Raw genomic sequence first — 11,907 nt, forward strand, 5'->3', positions numbered from 1 at the left:
TTAGATCTGAAACCAATGACACTCAATATGAACTATGGAAAGGAAAGAAACCAAACGTGAAATGCTTTCATGTATTTGGTAGCAAGTGCTACATCTTTTCATATCGTTAGCAAAGAAGGAAGATGTATCCCAAGAGTGATGAGGTAGTTTTCCTTGGGTATTTGATCGTGTTGATTCGCAAGTGCACGAATTAAGTCAAAGTAATATAAAAGAATATCGATCCCACAGAGACCAATCGTCAATCTATCGATTACTATCGTTACGGTGTTTATCTAAGGCGTGTAAAAGAGATATTGGGTTTACAAAATAAAGGTAGATAATAAATGCAGGTAAAGACAGGTTGAATGTAATTCACGTTAGTTAAGTGATGTTTCGATTGTCTAAATAGAACTACTTATGAGGCAATATTTTCTACTCTTGAAAAGAATCCATTTAACAGGAACTGTCCCTTTCACGTATTCAGAACCGAGTTTACCCTTAAATTAATGCCTTTTATTGTCACTTATAAAAGGTGCGTAGAATGCTAAAGTAGTAAACCTATTTTTAAGAAATGGGACTCGTAAACTTAGTTGAAAAGTGATTTTGATTTGGAAAGTTTACCCAAGGAGTTTCCTGATTTTAAATCTATCAACGCGTCCGAAAATAGTTTCAAAAATAGTTTTTCCTTAAAGTGATAAAAATTCCTAGTTACTAAGCCAGGGTGCTTTCGCACTCCTCGAATAATTAAAACTAACTAAGTTTGTTTTAGAAAACTCAAGTTAAAAATCAAAACAGCCTTTAAAGTATTTCTACAAATTCAGTATGTGAAACATCTCTTTAACCGCGATCCTTGCATTCTAACCTTTAAAAGATTTAGCCAAACATGGTAACACAAACAAGCAAAACGGTATTAATCATGATGAAAAGTTTGTTTTAGAATGTGAGGCGTAAAGAGCGAGTAAAGTGCGTTAAATAAATAAAGTAAAGCGAGTGCGGGAAATAAATAGAGTAAAGCGAGTGCGGAAAATAAATAAAGTAAAGCGAGTGCGGAAAATAAATAAAGTAAAGCGAGTGCGGGAAATAAATAAAGTAAAGCGAGTGCGGAAAATAAATAAAGTAAAGCGAGTGCGGAAAATAAATAAAGTAAAGCGAGTGCGGAAAATAAATAAAATAAAAGCGATGCGGGAAATAAATAAATAAAGCGATAAATAAGAACCTGCTCCAAACAGAGGCTTCGATTCTGGTACAAAAATAAACCTCCGACTCCTGAAGCTAAAGACGACAGCAACTCGAAGTGACCCAACTCAATCTCACAAAGGTGCGATAACCCCCCGATGTGACGGATTATCGCTATTACAAATGATAAATATATGCTTAGTGTTGTAAAACTAAGTTGGATGATTAGAAAACGAAATGGAACGAGCTATTTATAGAGGTTTTTAGCAACTTGCAAAGACCATGGTGCCCTCCAACTTCTCCTTAGTGGGAACGTGATTACCAAAGGTGGCGCCCACCATCCCTTCATGGCGCCCGCCATGTGTGTAAATGGCGTGGATCATGGGAACGTGGCGGTTACCTCCTAGTTGAGGGCTGATGACTCATGGCTTCTTCTATAGCGGCCGCCTTGTGCAATGCCATGTGTGTAATTTCGCCGAAAAACCCTAATTTTAGGTCTTTTTGCTTCGTTTCTTCCAAAAGAGTCTGAAAGTGCTAAATATCTGAAAACAAGAGAAAAAAGAGCATAATACAAACAAAATGATAGTAAGGTCCTAATAAACATGTGAAATCCGAGTCAAAAACACGGTCTAATTCAGTGTGATTAAATTCTCCCACACTTAAACCTTTGCTTGTCCTCAAGCAAAACTCTTTATAGTTTATGCAAGAAAATCAGTATCAACTAGAGTTAATTTGAGGCAAAAAGACTTACGAGTTCATTCAAGGAATGTATCGATAGGTACTAACGAATCGAACTAAGGGTATTGTAGTGACATTTCCCGCAATTACGGTCGTAGCCTTCATTCCTATGAAAATCAATTCACATTACCCCACCATACCTAAGCCTTCTTTTTGTTTTCTTAAAGTCCCTTTCATTCATGTGCAATCACATTAAGCCCGTTGTCCGTACATACTCATAGTAAAGTGACCGGATATTGATTATGATCTTAAGCATGGGGCTCTGGTACATAAGTTGGTGTAACCCTTTTATTCAACCCAATTTGCAGTCGTGGGGGATTGGATCGTAATCCACCATACCAAGTTCAGCACCAGATACCTCTGAACCAACAAGCAAATAGGCTTTATTTTTTATTTTTCTAAGAATGGGGCTCCGGTACATAAGTTGGTGTAACCCCTTTATTCAACCCAATTTGCAGTTGTGGGGGATTGGATCGTTATCCATCCTACCAAGTTCAGCACCAGATACCTCTGAACCAACAAACAAATAGGCTTATTATTTTTTATTTTTCTTCTGCATGTTTCGCATATGTTTTTATTTTGCTGGGTTAAATGACCGTGTGAGAGTCACCTAGCCCGGATTTTCATGTGGTTTGAGAACAAAGCAGGAATTTTTATGATCACTCACTTATTTTCATCGGTCCCCTACGTAGAGCATGCTTAAGCCGGAGCTGACTGCTAGGATAAACTACTTAAGGACTTATTTGGGACAAAAACTGGGGCTACAACATATGGGGTATCGGGATCGACTCTTATAATCATGAAGCCTAAGGTGCTAAGACAATACCGATTTTTAGAAAAAGTTTTCCCAAGTCTTTTACATCTCGTCATAAACTTGTCTTATAGTCTGAATGTTCAAGATGTACTATTTTCTTTGCTCAATTTTTTTTTGGTAAGGTTAAAGAAATGGGAGAAATACGGATATACTACACAGATGACTCGTCAGACACATGTTATTTTATTGAAAGGAAAAACAAACAACTAAAACAAACAAAACATACTAAAAATAAAAGAAAACGGTAAAAAGCGATAAAAGTAAAGGAAAGCGATAAAAAGCAATAAAAATAAAGGAAAGATGAAAAGCGATAAAATCTCCTCCCACACTTAAACCGAAAATTTTCCTCAATGTTTCGATATGAGATAGGGTAGGAGTAACCTGGAAGAGAGAGAGAGAGAGAGAGAGAGAGAGAGAGAGAGAGAGAGAGAGAGAGAGAGAGAACTAGGGGTGAGCACCGGTACCGTCACCGCCCTGGTCAGGATGCCTGGGTCGACGACGTCTGGTTCGATTACTAAGTCCTTCCTACAGCTACTGAGAGCGACCTAGGAGAGATCCTTGGGTGGCCTCAATGAGAGCGAAGTGACGCTCATTAGCCTGTCGCTGGCGTTGCTGCTCATTAGTGATCGCAAGCAAGGACTTAGTGACAGTCTGATGTGCTTGCTCACTACGCTGCTGGGAAGTTACCATAAAACTCATATTATCTGACAGTTGTTGGTTTATGGTATTCAGGAGGGTGTCACGCCTTTCCTCACGAGCCAGGTGCTCGCGCCACATCTCCTCGGTGATGTAGAAACTGGGAGTGGTACCTGCAAAAGGGTTAGAGGAAGAAGGTGCAGTGTGTGCAAGTGATGCAGCAGGAATATCATGAGCAGGTGACTGGTCGCACCGGTCATACTCATCATCCGTCCCTTGCCCATCGTCCATAGGAACGTTAGGTGGCAAAGGACCGGTAAAGGGTGTAGCATCAAGATCGTATGTCCAGTTCCTTGCATGTCGCACATCCGTACGCTGAGAGCAAGGTAGGACAACATTGGGTACAACTGCACCATGTATCATGAGGTAGAAACCACCTTCTCGCTGCACCTTGCATAATTTCATATCTTTCAAAAACTTCAAGTTAATGGTGCGGTGAGGGAGTGGTTCCAAGGTGGCTAACTCAGCGTGTAGATTCAACACTCTAGCAATGGACGTAATCAAACCACCGAAAGAGATGGTTCCTCCTTTTTTAAGGATGGAAAACATATGGGCCAACATGAAAGGAACAGGATTGATCTTGCGATTAGTGAGGCAACCCTGTAAAAACAACAATTCTCGGGCATTTACTTTGTTAGAATTTTCCCGGCCAAATATAGTACATTCCAAAAGGTATCGAAAAATACGTATGACAGGGTTATGGATATTAGAAGCCAAGATTCCTTCAAAGGAAGTGACATTCAGATTAGATAATCTGTTCCAAAAGGTAAATGCCTCGAGTGCCCATTCAGTATCCAAGGGCGTCTCACAGATAGCACCATCACCATAAGGTATTCCGAGAAAACCCGCTAAAGCATCGGTAGTGTACTCGTATTCTACATTAAACATTCTAAAACAGACGGTACCTACCGTGCTAGCAGTGTCGGGGTAAACAGTATAAATTAGGGAACTCAAAAATTCCCTAGTGAGCCTCTCGTAGGTGGGTGCTTTACTAGCAAAAAGATCGTGTAATCCTAAATTATCTAGCATGTGGAAAACACTATGGTATGTACCTAGAGTGTACAAACAGTCTTCGTCGACATACCTGGTAGCGAGGATCTCCCGAGTTTGCAATCTTTGCAAAATCTTGTTTTGTCACTCACTGGGCTTTCCTCCACGAAGAATGATGTTGTTAAAGTCCATTCCAGCCATTAATGGTGATTGTAGAGAAAAAATTAGTATTTATAGGAAAGAAATGAAAAAAAATGGAGTTTAATGGATTTTTGGTGGAGAGATGGAGAAGTGAGGTTGGGAAATTGTAATGACTTGTAGTGAAAAATGAGAAGCTTGGGAATTTTTTATGAACTTTGATGGAGTTGGGAGAAGAAGAAAATGGGTTTGGAGAGGTTGAAGAAGGTATAAATGGTGAAAAAGGGAAATCTGCCCGTTACGTCATGGCGCCCGCCATGAAGCCTATGGCGTCCGTCATGTCTTCGGATTTGGTTTGGGCCGGCTTGGTGTTTGCTACTTGGGCTTTTGTCCTTTTCTCTTCATATTTGTAATGGGGGGTGCACATAGGTTGCTACGAATGCTGTTTTTTTATTTAAGTTCGATAAAAGAAAAGAAAATAAAATAAAATAAAGCAAAATAAAAAAAAATAAAATAAAACAAAATAAAACAAAATAAAACAAAATAAAACAAAATGGACATAGAAAACATAATAATAATAATGCATATATATATATATATATATATATATATATATATATATATATATATATATATATATATATATATATATATATATATATATATATATATATATATATATATATATATATATATATATATATATATATATATATATATATATATATATATATATATATATAGAGAGAGAGAGAGAGAGAGAGAGAGAGAGAGAGAGAGAGAGAGAGAGAGAGTCAGTAATAATTCACGAGTCTAGAGATCTTAGGAAAGTTAAAGCAAGCATAATGTCAGAGGAAACAATAAAAATAGGCATGAATAATAAGTAACGGGAAAAAATAGGGAAATTCAAACGGTATTTCTTGGTTCATGATGGCATCAATGTTCGGGGTATGGTGGAGTCTCTTCGTCTTCGTATCCTCGAAGCTCTGTGATCTGGCGTCGGAGATCGGCGATCTCATCATGCAGCATATCAGTTTCGGTGTCGTGTGAGGCAACTGATACTTCAACCTGCAAAGCAACATTAGCAAGCTCCTGGCGAAGCTGAGCTATCTCCATGCGAAGCTTAACCAATTCGGACTACATGCTCGGATTCTAGAGATTCGGATTGTTGGTACGGATTTTGATTCTGATTGGTGCAATCTTCGGCGTGTCTACTGTCTTTCCCTGCCCTTCTATGGTGTAGGCTCAGTTGGCCTGATCAATAACACAAGTCACCCGAGGGTCAGGTAAAGTGAAGTAGTGAATGGTCTCACCCTCAATTAACAGCCTGTATTGATTTGGTTGGAAAGAAGATCTCCTCATGAGGCCACAGTCTAGATAAAACTCAATATCCATCAAGGTGTAGCTGCAGTAAGACGTCAGGTGAGATAGTCTTCTATCGAGTCCCAGGGCTGAGGCTATATGAGTCACCGTACTTCGAACATGTATAGGGCTCGCAGCAGAGCGAGCATTAAGATATAGACTCTCGATCAAGAAAGCTCCACAGTCTATCGGGCGTGACTGAGTGGTATAGTACATGAAGAAGATCTCTTCAGCACTCACATGCGTATCAGGGTCACTCTTCCCTAGGAAGGTGTGGATAATGATCATCTGGAAGTATTGGAAAGCAGGGTTGTGAATCTTATTGGAGATTTGGGTGGAAGGGTCAGGACTACCTCCACACTTAATATCGCTCCAAAACTTCTCGACGTCTCGGCTCAGAAAGTAGCTCATGGGGAGATCAGATGAAGCATCATATGCAGTCTGAAAACCAAGCAAGTCGCCAAAACGCTTGTGGTTGAAGGTGTATTCTGCCCCAAACAACCTGAAGTTAATGTATCCTCCATCACTGACGTGACCAACATAAGGCTCGTAGATAGGTGAGCTCAGGAACTCCAAAGTCAGGATCCTGTAAGTCACGTGCATAGTGTCAGTGTATTCATCCCACTGCAACTGATTGCACAAATGCCTGACACTAGGCTCAAAGCCTAATTCCTCCATGCAACTCGAGTCAGGATATCTGGTGGGCAGCATTGGGCGCTGTGAAAGCATGGCGTAGCGCTGCTCTTGAACTGGGTCACGAAAGATTACTGGCATAGTGTCGATATTCTCCATTCCTGAAAAGTTAGATTAGAAATAGAGGACACCTGAAATCACAAATATTATAACTGTTAGTCTCCACACACAGACACACACACACACACACACACACAGATATATATATATATATATATATATATATATATATATATATATATATATATATATATATATATAAACAAATAAAAAATATAAATTGGAAATAGTAAAAGTAAAGGAAAAGAAATCATGTGTTGCCTCCCATACAGTGCTTGTTTAACGTCGTTAGCTTGACGATTCGAACTTTATATGTTAGAGGTAGGAACTGGAGGGTCGGTCAGAGTTTGGTCATGACATTCTGTGGGTAAGTCACCTCCTTGGTATTGCTTCAGTCTTTGTCCATTTACCATGAATGGATTACAGGAGTTGTTCCGGATTTCAACTGCTCCAGAATTCAGAATTTTGGACACATCAAAGGGGCCTGTCCATCTCGAACGCAACTTACCTAGAAAAAGTTATAATTTCGAATTGAAGAGAAGAACAGAGTCGCCTATATTAAATTCCTTCTTTACAATCCTTTTGTCGTGCCAAGCTTTGGTTCTCTCTTTGTATATAACGACATTCTCGTAAGCGTTCTGGCGAAGTTCCTCCAATTTGTGAATATCAAGGATCCGCTTCTTACCAGATGCTAGTAATCCAAATTCAGGGTCTTGATGGCCCAATATGCCTTGTGCTTGAGTTCAAAAGCTAAGTGGCATGACTTCCCATAGACCAACTGGTATGACGTGGTTCCAATAGGGGTTTTGTAAGCAGTTCTGTAAGCCCACAGTGCTTCTGTTAGCTTTTCAGACCAATCTTTTCTAGATATATATATAGTTTTCTCCAAGATCTGCTTAATCTCTCTATTAGAGACTTCCACTTGGCTATTAGTCTGGGGGTGATACGGTGTTGCTACTCTGTGTTTCACTCCATATTTCCTTAGGAGTTTATTAAATATCCTGGATATAAAATGTGATCCACCATCGCTTATGACAAGTCGTGGAACTCCAAATATGGGAAATATATTATTCTTGAACATCTTGATGACTACTCTTGTGTCGTTGGTGGGTGCAGCTATAACTTCTATCCACTTGGACACATAGTCAACGGCTACCAAAATGTACTTGTTTCCCAACAAAGATGGAAAAGGTCCCATGAAATCGATACCCCAAACGTCGAATAGTTCTACTTCTTGGATGTTGTTTAAAGGCATTTCGTCACGTCTTGAGATGTTTCCAGTATGTTGGAACCGGTCACATCGGACAATATAAGCATGGACATCACACCATAATGTCGGCCAATAAAGACCAGATTGAAGGATCTTAGCGTATGTCTTGGATGTGCTCGAATGTCCACCATAGGGTGAAGAATGACAATGTTCTATGATGTTTCTGACTTCTTCTTCTAGGACACAACGTCGAAATATGTTATCAGTTCCTCTTTTGAAAAGGAGTGGTTCGTCCCAATAGAAGTGTCTTATATCTTTTTATGAACTTCTTCTTTTTTTGATAGATGAGGTCAGGTGGTATGATAGCAGTGGCTAGGTAGTTCACAAAATCAGCGTACCATGGTACTTTGCTAATTTCTGAAATTGTCCCAAGGTTTTCTCTATCAGGTTCAAGGGGAGCGGTATCTATCTTAGCTATTAGTTTGTCATAGGTGAAGTCATCATTTATAGGTAAATGATCTGGCTTTAAATGCTCTAATCTGGAAAGATGGTCAGCAACTACGTTTTCAGTTCCTTTTTTATCTTTAATGTCTAAGTCGAATTCTTGTAGCAAAAGGATCCACCTGAGTAATCTAGGTTTTGCATCTTTTTTGCTCAGAAGGTAACGGATAGCTGCATGGTCTGTATAGACTATAATCTTAGATCCTACAAGGTAAGACCTAAATTTATCGATTGCGAAAACTACAGCTAGGAGTTCCTTCTCTATTGTTGTATAATTTAATTGAGCGGCATCTAGGGTTCTACTAGAGTAATATATTACGTGTAGTTTCTTATCTTTTCTTTGCCCTAAAACAGCTCCTATAGCGAAATCGCTAGCATCACACATTATTTCGAAGGGTTCAGTCCAATCTGGGGTTTGTAGAATGGGTGCTAAAATTAATGCTTGTTTTAAACGGTTAAAGGATTTCGATGCTTTTTTCATCAAAAATGAATTCGATGTCTTTCATTAGAAGGCCGGTCAGGGTTTCGTTATTTTAGAGAAGTCTTTTATGAAGCGTCGGTAGAAACCGACGTGTCCAAGGAAACTACGGACTTCTCTAACTGTCTTAGGAGGGTAAGAGCAAGTAAAGGTTGTTTTCTCTTGATCCTCGGGGTGTATGGGTATTTGGAAAAATCCAGAATATCCATCAAGATAACAAAAGCAAGAGTGCTTGGCAAGACGCTCCAGCATTTGATCTATGAATGGAAGGGGGAAATGCTCTTTCCTAGTTGCCTTATTGATCTTCCTATAATCTATGCACATACACCATCCGCCTTTTATGCGTTTAGCGACATGCTCTCCCTTTTCGTTCTGCACGACTGTGATGCCTCCCTTCTTGGGTACCACATGTACAAGACTTACCCACTTACTATCAGAAATCTGATAGATTATACCAGCTTCCAGCAGTTTAAGGACTTCCTTCTTTACTACCTTTCTCATTACAGGGTTGATTCTTCTCTGATGTTCCCTGGAAGGATTTGAATCCTCCTATAGTGAGATCCTGTGCATACACACGGATGGGCTAATACCTTTTAAATCAGAGATGTTGTACCCTAAGGAAGAGGGGTATCTTCTTAAAACATTCAAGAGTCGATTCATCTCGTCTTGGTTTAAGGTGGCACTAACTATTACTGGGCGGTTCATTTCTTCATCGAAAAACTCGTATCTTAGGTTCTTGGGTAGTTCCTTAAGTACTTGGGCTGGTTTTTGAGAATTAGGTGAAGGGTCTGGAGTAAGATCCAAACATTCATTAGTGTGAGGTTCCATTTCCTCTAACTCATCATCCTTTTCATTCGGGTTTAAAAATGGTTCGATCTTAGGTTCTCCTTGATCGAATTCTCTTATGCACTCATCTATGATATCGATCGCATAACATGCATCTCCTAGAATGGGTGCCATCAGGAATTTTGAAAGAATGAACTCGATCTTTTCGTCCCCTACTTCGAAGGTTAATTTCCCTCTTTTAACATCTATTATAACTCTGGATGTTGATAAGAATGGTCTACCTAAAAGGATAGGGATATCTTTGTCTTCTTTGATATCCATGACCACGAAGTCAGTTGGGATATAAACTTGACCGATCCTAACTGGGATGTCTTCTAAAATGCCTATATGATATTTAAAAAACCTATCGGCTAATTGAAGGGACATCTTAGTTGGTTGCAATTCTCCTAGGTTTAACCTTTTACATACAGCTAACGGCATTAAACTCACACTAGCGCCTAAGTCTAGGAAATCTTTGTCGATCAAATGACTTCCTAAAATGCAAGGTATAGAAAAACTACCAGGGTCTTTCTCCTTCTTAGAGAGTTTATCCTCAGAAATAAAGTTGCACTCCAAGGGTTTTGGATCGCCAAGCCTACGCTTGTTTGTTAAGATGTCTTTGAGAAATTTGGTTTAAGACGAACTTTGGGTGATAGCTTCGGTGAAAGGAATATATACATGAAGCTTTTCTATCACTTTTATAAATTTTTGGTGTTGGTTGTTAATTTTGGTTTGTTTAAGTCTTTGCGGATATGGGATTGGTGGTTTGTACGGGGGTGGTGGTTTGTAAGTTTTATCCTTGGCTTCACCTTCTTGGTTGGTTTATTTCTCGGATTCCTCCGGTTCCTCTTCTTGGTTGATAGTAATATTTTCTTTAGAAGTTTTGGACTCGCTCATTGCTGGGTTCTGAGGCCCTTCGTAAGCGGTCCCACTTCGTAACGAGATAGCGTTAGCTTGCCCTCGAGGGTTTAGTTGAGGTTGTCCAGGAAATTAGCCTCCAGGTGTAGTTTGTGGGGCTTGGTTTTGTGCTACCTGTGAGATCTGGGTTTCAAGCATCTTGTTGTAAGTGATTATCTGATCAACCTTGGTTCCTAATTGCGTTATAAGTTTGTTTACATGAATGTTCTGGTTTAGGAATTCTTTATTCTGCTGAGTCTGGCCCGATATGAAGCTCTCCATGATCTTCTCAAGGTTAGACTTCTGGGGCACAACTTGCATAGGTTGGTTTGGTTTTTGGGCTTGATAACCTTGCGGTCTCTGAGGTACATGATTTTGGATAGGGTTCTGGTTTTTATAGGAGAAATTCGGATGATTCTTCCATCCAGGGTTATAGGTGTTTGAAAATTGGTTACCTTGGGCGTAATTCACTTGGTCGGTATTCAGTTCGTTCAAAAGGTTACACTCCGCAGATTCGTGTCCTTTAGATCCACAGAGTTCGCACTCTATGTGGACTACTGCTACGGTGTTAGTGTTTGTAGACATATGTTCGATCCTAAGGGCTAAAGCGTCCATTTTTGCATGCATCATGTCTAGAGAGCTTACCTCATGTATTCCACCTTGGGTCTCCTTTCTCTCTATTGATGCTCGTTCAGTTCCCCATTGGTAATGGTTTTGGGCCATATCCTCAATTAGGTAACAAGCTTCTGGATAAGGTTTGTTCATCAGTGCGCCACCTGCGGCATCGTCAATGCTCATCTAGGTGTTATAATGGAGTCCATTGTAGAAGGTATGAACGACCAGCCATTGTTCTAGGCCATGGTGTGGGCAGACTCTAAATAGGTCTTTATATCTCTCCCAAGCTTCGGAAAGCGATTCTCCTTAGTTTTGAGAAAATCTAGTTATTTGGTTTCGAAGAACATCAGTTTTACTAGGGGGAAATATCTAGCAAGGAATACTCTCCTAAGGTCTTCCCAGGTAGTTATTGAATTAGCTGGAAGTGAATCTAGCCATGAACGGGCTCTATCCCTGAGGGAGAAAGGAAATAATCTTAAACGGATCGCATCGGGTGAAGCGCCATTAGATTTAAAGGTGTCGGCTAGTTGGATAAAAACTTTTAAATGTTGATTCGGGTTCTCAGTAGCGAGACCCGCGTATTGGTTCTGTTGCACTAATTGCAACAAAGACGGTTTTAGTTCGAAATTGTTAGCAGGAATAAGGGGGTTTACTATACTCGAACTAGGTTCCTCATCAGAGGGTTGGGCGAATTCCTTAAGAGGTCTCCTATCGCGATTCTCAGCCATAACTTTC

At 39.8% G+C, this 11,907-nt stretch overlaps 1 non-coding gene across 1 annotated transcript; it reads left to right on the top strand.

Moving 5' to 3' along the window:
* The first annotated feature begins 11,410 nt into the window (after positions 1-11,410).
* LOC127089150 (small nucleolar RNA R71) lies at positions 11,411-11,517 on the top strand. Its single transcript, XR_007790924.1, has one exon. It is a non-coding gene; the product is annotated as a small nucleolar RNA R71 (small nucleolar RNA).
* The last annotated feature ends 390 nt before the right edge of the window (positions 11,518-11,907 follow it).

The sequence above is a fragment of the Lathyrus oleraceus genome, chromosome 5, assembly GCF_024323335.1.
Source record: "Lathyrus oleraceus cultivar Zhongwan6 chromosome 5, CAAS_Psat_ZW6_1.0, whole genome shotgun sequence".
Classification (NCBI taxonomy): domain Eukaryota; kingdom Viridiplantae; phylum Streptophyta; class Magnoliopsida; order Fabales; family Fabaceae; genus Lathyrus; species Lathyrus oleraceus.